This window comes from Nicotiana sylvestris, chromosome 7, assembly GCF_000393655.2.
Source record: "Nicotiana sylvestris chromosome 7, ASM39365v2, whole genome shotgun sequence".
NCBI classification, from domain to species: domain Eukaryota; kingdom Viridiplantae; phylum Streptophyta; class Magnoliopsida; order Solanales; family Solanaceae; genus Nicotiana; species Nicotiana sylvestris.
The window spans coordinates 10,444,942-10,462,683 of NC_091063.1; positions in this window are offsets into that span (position 1 = coordinate 10,444,942).

Sequence of the window (17,742 nt, forward strand, 5' to 3'; positions counted from 1 at the left end):
TAAGGGAAACACTTTCCCAAGGTCTTTCTGGGGAATGTAGTGGCTCTAAGAGTCCCGTTCGTGATGAGCGGTTCGACTTGTCCTTTTGGTTTGCTTTATGAGTCTTCACACATTGAGGAGCGTCATCAGTCAACTAAGGCCGATGATATGACTTTTGATTCTTGTTGCAAAGGGTAGCCGGAACCATATGTTCATGTCTTTTGACTCCCTTCTTCAACTGCATGGCCGAGATATTTTCAGCGGCCATCTTTATAGGCATGCACTGTATGATGCAGGGCTTGGCCCCGTCTTTTCCCATCATCAGGAGCATGTTGTCATATGGTACGAGTATGGTATTGGTTTGCCTCAGGAATTCCATTCCCACTATGAGTTTGAAGTCATCTATGATTGCGACGCGTAGGTTGAATCTTCCTTCATAAGGTCCAAGCTTCATGGGCAATTCTTTGGATATTCCACCCGCTGGTTGGGGTGGTGAGTTGATAGCATTGACATGACCCTTACTCTTTTGTACAACTAGACCAAGGCATTTCACCTGAGTCGAGGCTAAGTAGTTGTAGGTAGCACCTGTGTCTATCATTTCCCGAATGGGTTTGCCGTTGACTTTTATTTCGACGAACATTAAGGTCCTCTCTTAGGTAGGAGGAGGCCTCTCATCCGCCTTCTTTTTTCCTTTCTTGGCGATTGGGCATGGGTCCTTCTTAGGGATACCAGAACTGGTTCCAGCTAAGGTATCGGGGACAGAACCAACAATTGCATTGAAGACACCTACTTGTTCTGCTTCGTCTGAGTCATTATCTGACTCATCCTTAATAGTATGATGAACATTGATCTATATCTGTGTGCATTCATTGTTCCAATGTTGCCCACCACAATGACGACATTCTGAAGGGGGGTTCCTCCCCTGATTGTTGTTGACGGATGCAGAGCTGTTGCTACTTAAGGAAGGAGTCTTGGATCTGGTTGCACTTCGATCTCCCCCACTTCTGCTATGGCCACCATTGCTAGGCTAGCTCCCATTGTAACCCCCTCGGACAGGCGGTTAAGGCCTATCCTTCTGAGTTTCCATATGATAATCCCCTAGGCATTCAACAGCTTGGATCGCCTTGGGGAGGGTATTTACCCTTTGTCTTTACAGCTCCATACGGGCATGAGGTTTCAAACCTTCTAGGAATGTGAAGAGTTTGTCTTTGTCACCCATATCCCGTATGTTTAGCATGAGCACGAAGAATTCTCGCACTGACCTTGTCTGGCGGAGCTCCCGTAGCTTTCTCCGTGCATTGTACTCCACGTTTTCGGGGAAGAACTGCATGCATATGGCTGCCTTCCGTTCTTCCCATGTCTTGAGAGTATCTTCCCCGGCCTTGATGGCATCGTATTTTACACGCCACCAGAGTTTAGCATCACCCTGAAGATATATGGCAGCAGTTGCTACCTTTTTGGATTCTTCCAACTCGCCCACGACATCGAAGTATTGTTCGATGTCGAAGATGAAGTTTTCCACTTCTTTAGCATCCCGAGCTCTGTCGTATGGCTTTGGCTCTGGAATTTTCAGCTTTTCTAGCACATGGGCACAACACCTCTAATCTGGTTTTCGCCTCCTCGAAGTAGGTTTGTAGAGCAGCATTAACAACATTGAGTTGGCCAGTCAGGTTGTCTATGGTTTGATGCATGGTAGTCACCATGTCTGCCTCTTATTCTCTTTGAGCTAAATCCTCGGTGCACTCCTGTTGGAGGTCCTCAAATTTGCCATAAATTTCGGCTGCCTCTGTGGCTGCCGTTTGCCGCTTTCTTTTAGAGTCAAGACCGATGTTTTCTATGTCAACTTCGACCTGGAACATCCTGTTGTCCAGGTCATCCATCCTTTGCACTAGGCTGGTTCTAAGTTCAGGCATCGTATCCACGGTGGGCCGTAATACGTCAACCGTCTCTTCAAGGGCCGCAATGTGGTCCCCATGATTTATCATGGTCAGAAATGGTGGTAATGGCAATGTGTTCCCTCGTCCGATATCGAGCCTAGGCTCTGATACCAACTGTTACGCGACGCCTTCCTGAGATTTCTTGGAAGGGCGACGTAAGGCTAAGCAACCGATGTCAGTACCACTACTATCCGCCGACTTAGGTCCCCTCCGTTCGCTAGGCGAGATTGTTAGTGTAGTACGGTAAAACCAATGTCAAGAGCAATTGCAGAAATAAAAATGAGAATTGTGAATGAAAGTTTGATTGCATTAATGAAAAATATTACAAAAAGCTACGCGGTATCGATGGGGAGAGACACCAGTACAAAGAAATATTACTTGCTAGAAAGTTTGATTGCTTGATCCCACCTAATAGTGCTTAAAAAAATAAACTAGAGTTACAAGACTTAACCTAAATAAGCTAGATAAACATAATGGAAGTACATAAAATAAAACTACTCTATATTTACAATGAAAAGGACTTAGTTTTCTAAAAAGTAGAGACAGGTCCGTTGGCAGCAACTTTGTCTTTCGCATTAGGGTCTGCACACGCAGTGCTGTCGGAGCGCACAACACTATTTAGAGTCTTCCTGCGGCTGGCCGCAGGCAAGGCATCAGGATCTGTGCGCGCAACGCTGTTGGCATCATCATGAACTGTGCGCCCAACATTGTCTGTGCGTGCTGCACTGTTGGCATCTGCCAGCCGCTAGGCGCTGGCGTGAGCTATTGGTGGGGCGACAGAGGCACATCCGTGCTAGTCAATTGGCGCTGCCGAGACCACGGGGCCGACCATAGTGCTGGGTGTTGGGAGGCTTGCTAGGATTCCATGGGGTACATCCAAGGGATTATGGGGCATGGCTGGAAAGCCGCCCATGACATTACTTTTGTTTAATTCATCTTTCATCGGCCAACGAAATTCCCTTTTATTTAATAGACCGCAACCTCTAATGTTATATAATACCAAAACTTTCAAATAGTTTTTGATGATAGTTGAGCAAATAATATCACAACTATGAAAACTCTAATAATTACTTTAAAGCTGTTATAAAATAAAGACTATAAAGTAAAGACAAGTATAGAGAGAAACTGATATATTATTCAACTTCAAACTAATGTATATAATAAACTGAAATCTCCTCTATTTATAGAAGAAAGGAAGTTGTTGTGTAAGATGCTACTGCAAGCCGCTGTGTAAGATGCTACTGTACCAGATATGGATAATCTTCAACTGGGGGTAATGTTTATCCATAACGGAGTACCGAAAGGATAAACTTATTGTACCAGGTATGGATAATCTTCTATCAGGGGTAATATTTATCCATAAAGGAGCATCAAAAGGATAAGATTATTGTACCCGATATGGATAATCTTCTACCGGGGTAATATTTATCCATAATGGAGTATCAAAAAGATAAGCTTATTATACCCGGTATGGATAATATTCTATCATGGGTAATGTTATCCATAACCGAGTACTGAAGTGATAAGCTTCTTCAGGAGGCTTATTTTCAATAGAGTACTAAATAGATAAACATATTTATGGCGGAGTCTCATATGGATAAGCTTATTTAGGAAGCTTATTTATAACGGAGTACTAAATGGACATCCATAATATAATATATTTATAACACTCTCCCTTGGATGTTCATTAAACAATAATGTGCCTCATTAAAACCTTACTAGGAAAAATCCCGTGGGAAAAAATTCTAGTGAAGGAAAAAAAGTACACATATTTAGTAATACGTATTGATAGGTGCCTCGTTAAAACCTTATAAGGAAACCCTGTGGGAAAAAACCTTAGTAAGGAAAAAAGAGTGCATCGCGTATTTTACTCCCCCTGATGAAAACCTTATTTCAAATATTTGAGTCTTTGCATTCTAATCTTGTATCTGCATAACCAATACGGTATGCACCACCTTTGTTAGCATTAGCAAGATATATAAATGCATAACAATTGCACTGAGATAGAGTATTTCAGGACCAAGAAGTTCCTCATCCTCTTCTGGAGGTCGGAACGGATCCTTATTCACATCAAGTGATCAAACACCCATTGATGTATTTAATGGGTGCGCTTTGTCCATGTAAAAGCGTTTAAAGACCCTTTATGTATAGGCAAATTGATGGATACATATCTCGTCTGCTAAATATTCTTTCCAAATTGCATACAACAACACTTTCCAAGATCTTTCATCTCAAAATCTTTCTTAAGATATTCAATGCCTTTTTGGAGATCTTTTGGAGTTCCAACAAGATTTATGTCACCAACATAAGCAGCAAGTGTAACAAATTCTGATGACATTTTCTTTATAAAAATACATGGAAAATAACATCATTTATGTAACTTTCTTTCAGCAAATATTCACTGAGGCGATTATATCACGTGCACCCAAATTGATTTAAACCGTACAAAGATCTTTATAATTTGATCGAGTATATTTATCAAGACTTTGAATTATATGTTTCAAGTATTTTAAATCCTTCAGGGATCTTCATATAGATTTAATCAAATGAGTCATTAGGTTAAGACTTGCATTTAAATGACATGACATCATGTGTCTGGACGACTGGACTACAGGTCTGATCCTCACAATCTTTTACAATATTGTGCACTGTATTGTATCAAATATATCGTCGATGATCATTTTGTATCGGTTCCTAAGCGACATAGCTTGTTGAGATCTCATCACTTTCTTTATTTTCAGGTACCTGAACTTCTTCTGGAGTTTCATGAAATGTTATGTCGTGGGCTCTTCTAGAGCTCATTCCTCCTTATTATGATCATTTTGATCATTTTCTCCTATTATTTTTCAAGTATTGTTACCTTTGGAACCGATCGATTTACTACGCTTCATGCGTGTAGTAAACTTTATCCTCAGGGACTTTAATTTCAATTGGAGCATTTGCAGTTGAAATAAAATATTTAATTTTGGATCAGCAAATGCTTCTGGCATTTGACTTGAATTATCTTCCAAGTGAGGATCATATTAATGATAATTTGATTCATATAACATATTTTCAGTTGTTTATTCCATCCTCCTAATGTTAAAAAAACTAACATATATCCCAAATCTTCTTTGGAAAACCTATATTTATGATTTGTGGTAAAGAAATTAATCATATATCACGCATCAAAAGTTATTAGATAGTAGAAATATTTGGTTTCTGATCCTAAACTAATTGTGAGGGGAGGACTTATCATATATTGTTGGTCTGATGCATACAAGTGTTGTTGTATGCAATTTGGAAAATCTTAGGCCAACACATGAAGCTTTGTTCTCATAAGCAATAGTTTAGCCATAAATAGAAGGTATTCAATGTTAGGCCAACTTGGATATAAACCAGCATTATTAAGATGAATTGTCTTGATTTCATAATCTGAAAATCATGCTCTTATGTGAGAAAAAAGCAATTTCAAATGTAAAACTGCGGGTTGACAATAATCTCACATGTAACCATCTCATATATGCATCTATAAGTGGTTTACGCAATAGGTTAATGGACTCATATTCACCTTTTATATATTTTAGAATTCAGGGGTCTTAGTCCCAACTTTAGCTGGTATAATCAATTTATTATGAGAACAAGCAACATAAGAGAATTCTTGAAGAATCTTCTAGTTCTTCAATATATGCTTATCTGAATTCTTAAATAGCTCATTCAAAAATGGCAAATGAAAACTTCAAGTTTATCATGGCATGTGCTATCTCTTAGTAAACTTCTGGTTTACTATGACATAAACTTTTACATTAGTAAACTTCTGGTTAACCGTGACTGCTTTTGCATTAGTAAACTTCTGATTTATTGTGATACATGATATAATATAAATTGAAGAATAATGCGGGTAACTTCTCACATACATATTATTTTACCCCCTATGATTGTGGAAACATGAAGATTTTCAATCTTCCAGTCATTTGCAGTCTCAATATGATAGTCATTTGTATTAGTAAGCTTCAGGTTTAATACAACATATGTTTTGACCATAATCATATAATATGAATGACATGTTTGTATATAAGCTCTTCGAGAACCTTCATTTATTATTTACAATCTAATATTTATCAGACACTACTGGTGTCATGTGTCTTCTAGGCAAACAGTTAGCTCTTCAAGAGCTGTTGATACATTTTGTACTATCAAAAACTGCTCAGACACTTCTGGTATCATGAGAGAAAATCACAATCAAACAAATAATGTAAAATAATTATTTAAGCACAAGAAAATTCCTCTTCATAATATTTTCCTACTTCAGGGGGAAATTTCAATTGTGTTACTTCTTCAGGAGCAAATCTAAAATACGAAATATTGAGTATATATTCTCTCAATTATATTACCTCTTATGGAGGTGAATTGTAATATATTCACATCAAGAGCGCGTACATATTTACCATATTTATTAATATTGTCACATTCACTTTAGATAATGAATTAATATTATCAAAAGTTCTCATCCTTCAGGAAATCGAACATAATTATCTGAATGCGCATTAACACATCAAATTGTGATGTTTTAACCTCTTTTAAAATATTTACTACTTCAGGAGCAAATTGTCACGCCCCGAACCTTGGGGACAAGATCGGCACCCGGTGCCTCACCTATCCTTGCATATCAACTTGCGACTAAGGAACTCTGAACATGTGATGTCATACTTTGGCCATGGGCCACATTGTAGGAACACTGCAAATGCTAACTAAATATCATTATAAAGTTGGGCCAACAAGGCTGTCATAATTATTGTAGCTGACAAACCAACCAAATATACTACCAGGCCTACAAGCCCAACATACTGCACTAACTGATAAGATATGTCTACAAGCCTCAATTGATGGATATACTGTGATCGGAATAGCTCCCTGACCTACTCATAACATATATACATATATACACAAGATGTACATAAAGCTCTAGACCCGGCAACTCCAAAAGGCGTGGAGTTCACCGATCAAGCTGAAATCGGGCAACACTTAATGAGGAGGCCTACCCATCTATCTGTCTGAACCTGCGCGCATAAAATGCAGCGCCCCCAGAAAAGGGACGTCAGTACGAAATAATGTACCGAGTATGTAAGGCAATATACTGAAAGCTGAAACTAATCTGATAATATAATAAGTGCAAGTAGCTGGAAGTCAAAGATAACCTGAAGATATGCTTACCTGCTGATGCTGACTCAACCCTCTCAATATAGTAAGTAAAATAGAAGTCCGGCCCTATAAGGCTCGGTATATATATATATATATATATATATATATATATATAACTGCTCTACCGTAGTAGGCTCGCTCATATGCGCTCGGCCATACTAGGCTCTGTATCGCGACCAACTGGGCTCGCTCATAGGCGCTCGGCCACAGTAGGCTCGGTATATAACTTAGCATTTGATAAGAGGTTGCCCATAGAGGCCTGCCCATCGATTATAGCTCGATGGTAATGAAAATACTTTTAATACTGTATATATGTAAACTCTCTGCTCTCTTGACCGGAAGAAGAAAATACTCAACTGAATATGCAGTCTTGATAAGAAGAATATGGTAACTTACAAAACTAGGAAAATATATGTAATTTGCGAGACTAGCAAAATATACGTAAAATTTGAGATATGAATTTTTCTTTATGCCTCGTTATCAAACTTGTGTAATTACTAGATCATGCTAAAATGAAGGAAAAGCTTAGCCTTAACATACCTGGAGTAGGAAAAAATCAGTATGATGTTCTTGAAAAAGGTTACACCGTACTCCCTTAAAACCGCAAAATTTTATGTTGCTAAATCTTGTTGGAATTGTTTGGTTAAGAAGAATTGCTAAACGTTTTCCTCTTCCAATTGTAATGCTTTGGTGTTGAGAATATTAGAAAATGAATTTGCATCTGATTGATATGACTTTGAGAATGGATTTTGGAGAGTAATCAGAATGATAACGTTTTCTCCTCCACTTTCTAATTGAAATCTCTTTGATAATTGAATGTCTTGGAAAGTATAGTAAAGGTGTGACTATATGCCACCTAATAAGAATGAATCTTAGTCATTTGTTTGTAATGTAGCTGACTGCCACGTTTTGGGAGTGGGATTTATTGATCTTTATCCTCTTTTTAGTTAATTAGGTAATGTTTCGTTACCCGGGAATTAACCAATTACCCGCATAATTAAGAATTGTCTCAAATTACCTAAAATTTTACTTATTTTAAATATATTTTATATATTTTACTATCATGGTCATATGGTACCTTTCATGGTACTAGTCCATAAATACCGGGTATTATAGCTCGGATCATATTTTTTCTCCAAAATGACAACTTTCGACGAAACTCATTTTCTTCGATTTGCTAACCCTTTCACCTTCAAGAACTTACTTATCCCTTGTTTAACATAGCATAATACTTATAATCTCAAAATAATCTCATTTCCGAGCTTACATCGATTAACTTACGACGAAACTTTAACGTACAAAAATGCGGGATGCAACATCTCATTTTCGATATTTCATTAATTTATTTATGGAATACTTTCACGCACATAAATATGGGGTGTAACATTATTCCCCCCTTTCGAATGTTGATGGATGCACTTATCATTCTCATAATCCATAGCTCTTGCGAATACTTTAGTACTCCTCTTTCCATCTAGGCAACTGTTCTGTGAATGAATCCCAAAGGCCAAGGCATCCCCCCCCTTTAGGCTTCTTTCTCATACCACGACTTGTAATCAGAATTCTTTCAATCTTGTAATTGTTGCTATGTTCTATCATGCAGCCTACACGACTCTAACCATGTATGTGCACCTATGCGACTCTTCTCTTCTCTTTCCTCCAGCTTTTAGCCAATCTCTAGGCTTCACTTTGTGAACATATACAAAATTATGTCAAGTTGTCCCTCTGGGCGTCATTAGCTTTAAGCCATACTATATAATAATTCTTACATCGACTTATCGTTGCGGAGGTCTGCTACAAAATTCCAGCTTACTCTTATTGCTTATCCCATATGTATAAATTTAAGTCCTTTAATGTGTCCTCGTTATTGTTCATCTTAAGAATGACGACCTAATGTCAGCTTTTACTTTGTGACTTTTGTCCATCCATTATGATTTGCCTCAATATTAATCTACAACATACCACTGATAATTTGAAACTTCTTATATAAAACCTTGCCACTAGGGCTTACATTGCATCGAGGGATATTTGAAGTGATTTCCGTAATCGTATTTCATAGTATCTCGATGTGATTCACCTTATGGGGGTATTCTAATCTCGTGTTGTCTACGAAATCTCCTCTCCTCCTCCTTTGTTTCTTCAAATCATTATTCAAATCAAAGGCCCAAACGTCATCTTTTACCTATCACAATTACACTCTCGTTTCATTACCGGGTCAGTATTCCATTTCTTCTAAATTCTACTAGTCTTAGACTCCTTTGAGTCCATCCATGCTATACCGAGCCTTCTATAACTTAGAGAACCCATCGAGTCTCTTGTTTTCATGGGCTTAATCTCGAGAACTTATCCATTCTCGTCACTTTCTTATCCTTACTCTTGTCATAAAACCTCGTCGTTTTACTATACTTTAGCTTCCGACCTGTACGTATCTATTTATACTATTTGCAACCTTCCTTCAACTTGCTTGCACCCTTGATTTTCTTATGTTATTGTCACGGCCCGGATTTTCCACCATCGGGAGTCGTGATGGCGCTTACTAATGAGAGCTAGGCAAGCCAATCCTTAACTGCTTACTTCGTTAACAATTACTTCTTTTAACAATGATCGGCGATAGCATGAAAGTAACAGAATTAAATAAATATGCGGAATACTTAAATTTAAAGAAAACTGAACAATAATGCGAGAATCAACATATGCCTCTACCCAAGAACTGGTGTCACATTACTCACGAACTTCTAAGAGTGCTAAATACAACCGTTTGAAAGAAAATATAAACTGTTTGGCTCGAATATATGAGATAACAAATGGAAATAAAAGATAGAGGAGACGTCGGGCCTGCGAACGCCTGCAAGGCTACCTCAGTGTCTCACTGGACTGAAGGCTGGCTCCCGCGCTACGGCTGCTGTCCAAAACCTGGATCTGTACAAAAGAGCACAGAGTGTAGTATCAGCACAACCGGCCCCATATGCTGGTAAGTGTCTGGCCTAACCCCGGCGAGGTAGTGACGAGGCTAGGACCAGACTCCAGATAAACCTGTACAGTTATATAATATATGGCGGAAAAGTTAACAAGTAATAAGCAGTTAAAGCTGGGGAAGAGAAACATGCTTCGGGGATAGCAGTTAAAAGAAATAACAGGGAATAATAAGGAAGCTAGCACTATAACTTCTATCACAAATGAAGAAAATAAAGGCAACTTTCACTTTCAGTTTCCTCTTGTTGCAGGCGTGCAACCCGATCCCATTTCTCATATCTCGTGGTAGGCGTACCACCCGCTCCCATTTCATTCTATCTCGTGGTAGGCGTACCACCCGCTCCCATTTCATTATATCTTGTGGTAGGCGTACCACCCGCTCCCATTTCATAATATCTTGTGGTAGGCGTACCACCCGCTCCCATTTCATAATATCTTGTGGTAGGCGTACCACCCGCTCCCATTTCATAATATCTTGTGGTAGGCGTACCACCCGCTCCCATTTCATAATATCTTGTGGTAGGCATACCACCCGCTCCCATTTCATAATATCTTGTGGTAGGCGTACCACCCGCTCCCATTTCAGTTCATCACACAATCACAAGAAATCCCGGCAAGGGAACATAAGTAATATAATAACTTCCCGGCAAGGGAACATAGGTAATATAATAACTTCCCGGCAAGGGAACAAGGATATCGAAATAGTCATCCCGGCAAGGGAGAATCAGCTATAACCAATCTCACTTTGCTAGTACTCAGTTCAATTAATGGAAATACTTAATCATAGAGGATCATTAATTAAAGTATACAAGGTGTCATTCAAAAACACAACAACTTTCAAGTTAAGACCCACGGTCATGCTTGACACCAACGTATAGATACTCGTCACCATGCCTATACGTCGTACTCAACAAGAAGCAAGTAGCAAATATGACTCAACTCTTAATCCCTCAAGCTAGGGTTAAACCAAACACTTACCTCGATGCCTTGAACACCACTCAAGTCTCAATTATAGCTTTACCTCTTGATTCCACCACCAATCCGCTCGAATCTAGTCATAAGTTACTTAATCACATTAATAAATGCTAAATGAATCAACCCCAATGCATGAAAATGAGTTTTCCAAAGTTTTACCCAAAAGTCAAAATTCACCCCCGGGCCCATGTGGTCGCAACCCGAGGTTCGGACCAAAACCCGATTACCCATTCCCCTATAAATTCAAATATATGGTTTGTTTTGAAATCGGACTTCAAATTGAGGTCCAAATCCCTAATTTTAGAAAAACCTAGGTTCTACCCACTGTAAGCACGTGATTTTTGCTTCACGGGAATTACTCCAAAAAAGAAAAGAAAATCAAAAATATATGCATAAATGTTTCTTATCATTGGTTGATTTTTATTAAATGTTAATCTGTGGGTATATAATTTTACTTTGTCTTATTTAAGAATTTTGTGTTTAAATTAAAATAGAAAAAAAAAGCAAAAGAAAATGAGGCTACTCGGATTGGGCCAAAATTTAAAACAGTAGGCCCAAACCACGTCCACCATCCAGTCCAAGCCAGGCCTGCCCAAGTACGGACTCAAACGACGCCGTATCAGCGTCCCTATTGAGGCCGTTGATCTGACTCAAACAGACGGTCTTGATCAGACTGCTCATTTACCCAAACGACGCCGTTTCAGGCGTCTAATCTGAGCCATCCGTCCAGGCCAATCCAACGGCCCAGGATCCCCCCTTTAACAACCCGTTCCCAAACCCGACTCAATAACCGGCTCAACCCAACCCCTCACTTAAACCAAACGACCTCGTTTTAATACCAAACGACCCCGTCTCACCCCTCACCATCGGATCCAAGCCGCTGAGATCATCCGATCTAACGGCCCAGATCCAAACCCCTAGATCGTATATAAGCCTTTTATCGTACCTCACGCCCCCTATCCGAACCCCCCCTTCACTCATCTTCTTCACCAAACCCTGAACCCCCCGAAACCCTAGCAGCCGCCCTGGCTTCCCTTCCAGCAGAACCCGGCGGCATGAACGCCGGTGACCACCCCCTTAACACACCTGAAGCATCTCACCACCCCGAACCCAAATCTGTTACCCCCTAGCCTCGAATCCTCTCCCACCTTCTCGAATCTTCATTTGAAGATTCGAGACAAGACTCGATCTATACCAAACCACCCCATATTCACCCTGGTCACTCCCCTAACATCCCTCAGGCCTTAACTAGCTTTGGTTCCGGTCAAATACAAGCATAACTTGTCGAATCCCAAATCTGAGTTCAAGGACCCTAAAAAACCAAACCTGTTTTCGTTTGAGGTAAGTTTCCGATGTAATCGCCCTATTTTGTGTTTTGTTTAGGTGTTATGCATATGTTTATGTTTTGTTTAGTCTGTGTTGATTATTCTCTGTCCGTCTTCAAAGACCCTTTTTGTTTGGTCGATTTCTTTTCTTGAATGTTAGTAGAGTGTTATAAGATGCTTAATCGCTTTGATTGATATTGTCGGTTAGTTAAGTCTCATAACTGTATAATTAAATGTCCCGAGTTTTTGAAATAAATTGTTACCCTGTTTAGCCTATGTTTGTTAGTCGTTTAATTGTTACGTATGATAGCTTGTATAGTCGACCTGAGTGACGTCGTCAACTAATTATGTTTGTAAAGTTCCATTGATGTCCGAACAAGGCTTGAAACACTCAGCTTGTTTTTGTTTTAAGTTTAGTTGATTAGCGACTAATTAGCATACGTTATAACTCGCAAAGTCGACTCGTCACATGTTTGACGATAGTTTCACAGTGTTAAATAACAAACGACCTAACTGGCTGATTTAGGTTAGTGTCACATCCAATTACTGGCTGATTTTTGTGAAGGTTTGTTTGGGCTGATTATAGTTTGGTTTGTTAGCTGTGGGAGGGGGGATTCGAACTAGGAAATCTGACTAAGTGTTCAGGATTGAATAAAGATGTCAAGTGCCAATTAAAATACTATTAATGGGGAACAAAACACAATGGCATGGGAATTAAATGAATACTTAATTAAGCCCATAACCCTTGATTAGAGTAATGAGACAGAGCATGGGGGGCCTGATTAAGGATTCCAAGAAAATGCTTTTAGGCATGGGAAACTAAGGGGTATGGGCAGACTAATTGGCATAATCCAGGCAGCTTAGCTGCACTGGGTTATTTGGCTTATAAATAAGCTGTTTTCAGAACTTAAAGGGGGCTGGAGATTCTTTAGTCTAAAAAAGAGATTCTGTGAGCAAGAAAACTGAAAAGGAAAAACAGAAACAAATTTCAGAATACTGTGAATGGGTATTGTCTGAAAACTGTGTAAGAGTTCAAGGTGGTCAAGCTGTCTTTGTTGTTTACTGTTGGTTGTTTGCCGAGTTCTTTTTGTGATTATTGGATTTCTGTTGCTGTTACATTCGATATCCTGGATTTCCTGCTATCTCTCTACTATGTTTTCTGGGATTGTCTGTTCATTGCTCGATCACTTGTTGAGTTTCATCATCGTGGTTGTTTTGGTTGTTGCTGTTTAACTGCTGCTGCTGTGTTTGTTGTGTACTACTCAACTGATCCTTTCTTTCTTCTTTTGTCTTCCCAACCAGGTACACAATTAATACTACCCAATGTAACTTGAAAGTTTGAGCATGAATGCAAAAGAGAAGATCTGCAGATTTTTTTTATATACATGGACTGTTGTGTTAAATTGTCATGTAGTGTATAATAGCTTACATTTTTGTTTGGGATACTGAAGGTAGCTTACACTCCTAGTAGATGTCAATGTAGGGTGATTGAATGTTAGTTGTATATGTATGCTGCTAGGTAAAAATATTCCCAATGCAATAGGTCGTATCCCATACTTGGTTTAATTGTAACATATCGTTTAATACATGCCAAGCATGAAATTATCCATTACTAGCTAAGTTCATCTCCTTTTGATAAATTGTTTTGTTATAATTATTGATAGGCCACACCTTTAGAACAAAGAACATAAGTTTACGGTCTCAACCTCATGGAGGTCGAGCCCAGGTAGAAACGGACCAAGCAGGTCCGCATCAGATGAACAGTGGCCCGGGTCTGGCCCATCTCGCATGAGCTGGATTTGGGCCCATAATGTTCGATCAGCAATCCACGCGTGTAGCCACATTTTCTTATTCTGCAAAAGCATTTTGAATCCTGTTATAAATAACCTTCAAGCATGCAATTAACTAGGGCTATCTCTGTTTTCAGTTAGTAAAGATAAACGCGACAAGAAACGTAGTTGCTATAGGATATCCTTTTAAAATAAGGACGAGATAAGCCTCGCTAAGTAAAAACGCACAAGCTGCGGGGCCCTCGTTGAATGTATATATCGAAGCATCCAGTTTCCAAGGCAGGTCGTTTAGCAAATCTCACGACCCTCCCAGAACAATAACGCGATAGTCTCTTTTAAGCACGCATCTAATAATCTTATCTCCTTAAGCTCGGGTGCACATTTATGTGACCCAAATCCAAGTCTCAACGAAATCGAAATGCATTTCTAATCGCGGGTACATTGATTGTGACGTGGTCCGAGATGCATTTCCATGACGTTGTAAATCCTTTTAATAATGAATGAGACGAGCCTCGACAAACAAAAAATGTAGAAGCTGCGGGGCCCTCTAAATGTATATATATTAGAAATACTTAGAATTCGGGTCATGTCGTTTAGCAAATTTTATGGTCTTCCCCAAATAACAATACGTTAGTTGCTTTTGGCGCGTCTTAATAAGTTATTTTTCTTAATTTTGGTGCACATTTATGTGACCCAAATCCAAATCTCAACCGAGTCGAGATATGTCAATAACTACGGGTGCATTGATGTAACGTGGTTCGAGATATATTTTCACGATGTTGCAATTCTCGTGAAAAATAATAATAAAAGCGGTCAAGAGTTTAAAAATTGCACATAGGTTTAACATGTATAAAATCAGATAATCAAGCCGAATATAACAGTTGAGCGACCGTGCTAGAACCACGGAACTCGGGAATGCCTAACACCTTCTCCCAGGTTAACAGAATTCCTTATCCGGATTTCTGGTACGCAGACTGTAATATGGAGTCATCCTTTTCCTTGATTCGGGATCAAAATCGGTGACTTGGGACACCCTAAATCTCCCAAGTGGCGACTCTGAAATAAATAAACGAATCCCGTTTCGATTGTCCTTAAATTGGAAAAACTCCCTTTTACCCTATTGGGTGCGGAAAAAGGAGGTGTGACAGCTCTGGCGACTCCACTGGGGAAAAATGACCCAGAACCACTGGTTCAGGGTTAGAAATTCGAGCTTAGAATACTTGTTATTATTTGGCTTTATTTGTTATCCGATTTTATTATATGTTTGGGCTCAATGTGCTAAATGATGCTTTTACCGCTTTGACATTATTTGAACTGTATATAAACTGTGTCGGAACCCTTCTCTTCTTACCTCTGGGGATGTGCTTACTGGTTGAGACTCCTTATTCTGTTAGTGTCGTACCCTAAATAAAAGAGGCTCGGAAAGTTTCTAAGCCGGCTGGCCTTTTGGTTCCCAGAAAGGAGCTCCTTCCTCAGCTCGAGTTGTCCGCTCGGGTACACTGTCTAGAACACTGACCCAGGTTTTGAACATAGAATAACGTGACTTCATGCCGGATCCCTAGTAGGAACGCTTGTTTGCATCATGTGCATTTTTGACTTAGGGGACTCAACACAGGGGTTGGGTCCATCTAGGAATAGCAACCTGAAACAGAAAAGACCATCCTGATGCATCTTACTTGCTGCGTACATATATTTGTTTCAAACCTACATGTTGACCGGTTACGGAATCTTGGGAGTATTGGGAAAAAGAAAAGAGGAAACAAAAAGAGACATAACAGTTAAGATGTTATTTGAGTATTTTAGAAAATGGGAAAAAAATGGAAAAAGTCTTTTATTTTTGGAAAATCGTTTGTTGAGAAAAAAAAAGAGTCTTTATTTTTGTTTGGAAAAATAGGTTGTTTCACCTTTTCTTTGAAAAATGAAAAGTTATTTTGTCTTGTTTTCAAAATAGGGAAAGAAAAATGGTTTGTCTTGAAAAAATAAAAATGACAAAAAAAAGATGCTTGTTCGTTTAAATTGCCCGAACTACGCTGGTTTGATTCTCATAGGGTGTGAGATACGTAGGCAACCTCCGCCGGGTCCAACCTCCCATTTTTTGAAAATCAATAAAAGTAGCAAAAACGCCAAGTACATTTTTCTATCACAGGGTCGGGTGATGCCACCTATATCAAAAATAGCCGAATGTTCCCGAAAGGAACTCCGGAAGGCTGCCTTGGTACAGACGGCCACCTCGTTTTCACACAACCTTAAAAATCTTCGTTCACGAAGTGCTGAGAGGTCGTGTTCAGAAATCCTTTTGAGAAAAATCGCATATATTTTTGTTTTTATCAGATAAGTTTCGTTTGTTAAAATCTTATTAATAAATGTGCAGAATGAGCACGACTCCAAATGAACCCTTTTCAATCATGAATAAAATTCCCCTCTAATTGCGGCTCTGGTGGAATGATTTAGGCAAAGAAGGGCATGACGAAATCAAGAAGTATTTGAAAGGCCTCACGAGTTTGTTGGATATCAGGCCACGGGGAGATATCATAAGGGCACTAGTCCCCCACTGGGATCCTGCGCACAATGTCTTCCATTTCTCGGACTTTGAACTTACCCCAACTTTAGAAGAAATAGCAGGGTATATCGGCAGCGCTGAGACTCCTTTGAGGCACAAATATCTGATTGCTCCAAGAGCTGTAGCAATACACCGGTTTCTGGACTCCTTAAAGATAGTCAGAACAATTCATAACCCTGACTTGGCAAAAGGTTTTTGCAGCATGAGTTTCATATATCAAAGATATGGTCACATAGGAGGATTCAACAAGCCAGAAAACCAGTTGTGCAGCAAAAGTAATCGTCAAAAGTGGGAAGAACATAGACGGATTGCTTTCATGATAACTTTCTTAGGACTCTTAGTATTCCCAAGAAAAGACGGGAATATTGACATAAAGATAGCAGGGGTCGTCAGTACGTTGCTCACACAGAGAGATAGTACGTTGGCGCCCATGATAGTATCTGATATGTTCCGGGCTCTCACGTCTTGCAAAGCCGGAGGAAGCTTTTTCGAGGGTTGCAATTTGTTGTTGCAAATGTGGATGACCGAACACCTATGTCACCGAGCCCAGTTTCTGAGCCATGGATCCGCTGAAAAGACCTGCATAGAGGAGTTCTATACCAGAGTTAATGAGACCTACCTACCGGAAGGAGTCACAGCATGGACCTCATATTTCCATACCCTCAACGCCAGTCAAATACAGTGGGCGCTAGGATGGTTACCGATCGACGAAGTCATATACATGCCAGCAGCCAGGCCCCATTTTCTCTTAATGGGACTTAAGAGCATTCAACCATACGCGCCGCATCGGGTTTTAAGGCAACTTGGGAGGTATCAGATAGTGCCGAAAGACGAGGATCTGAGCATCCAGGTAATCGAGATCAGTCCCGACGGCCAGTTTCCTGAAGCAAGGGTTCGTCAAATTTGGAGCCAATGTCAATACTTAGAAGCAAATACTTGTGTAATGAATCGGGCAAAAGGGGAAGTTTCGCCCGGGTATCAGGCCTGGTACAAAGGGGAGACATCATCTGGAAGACCGACCA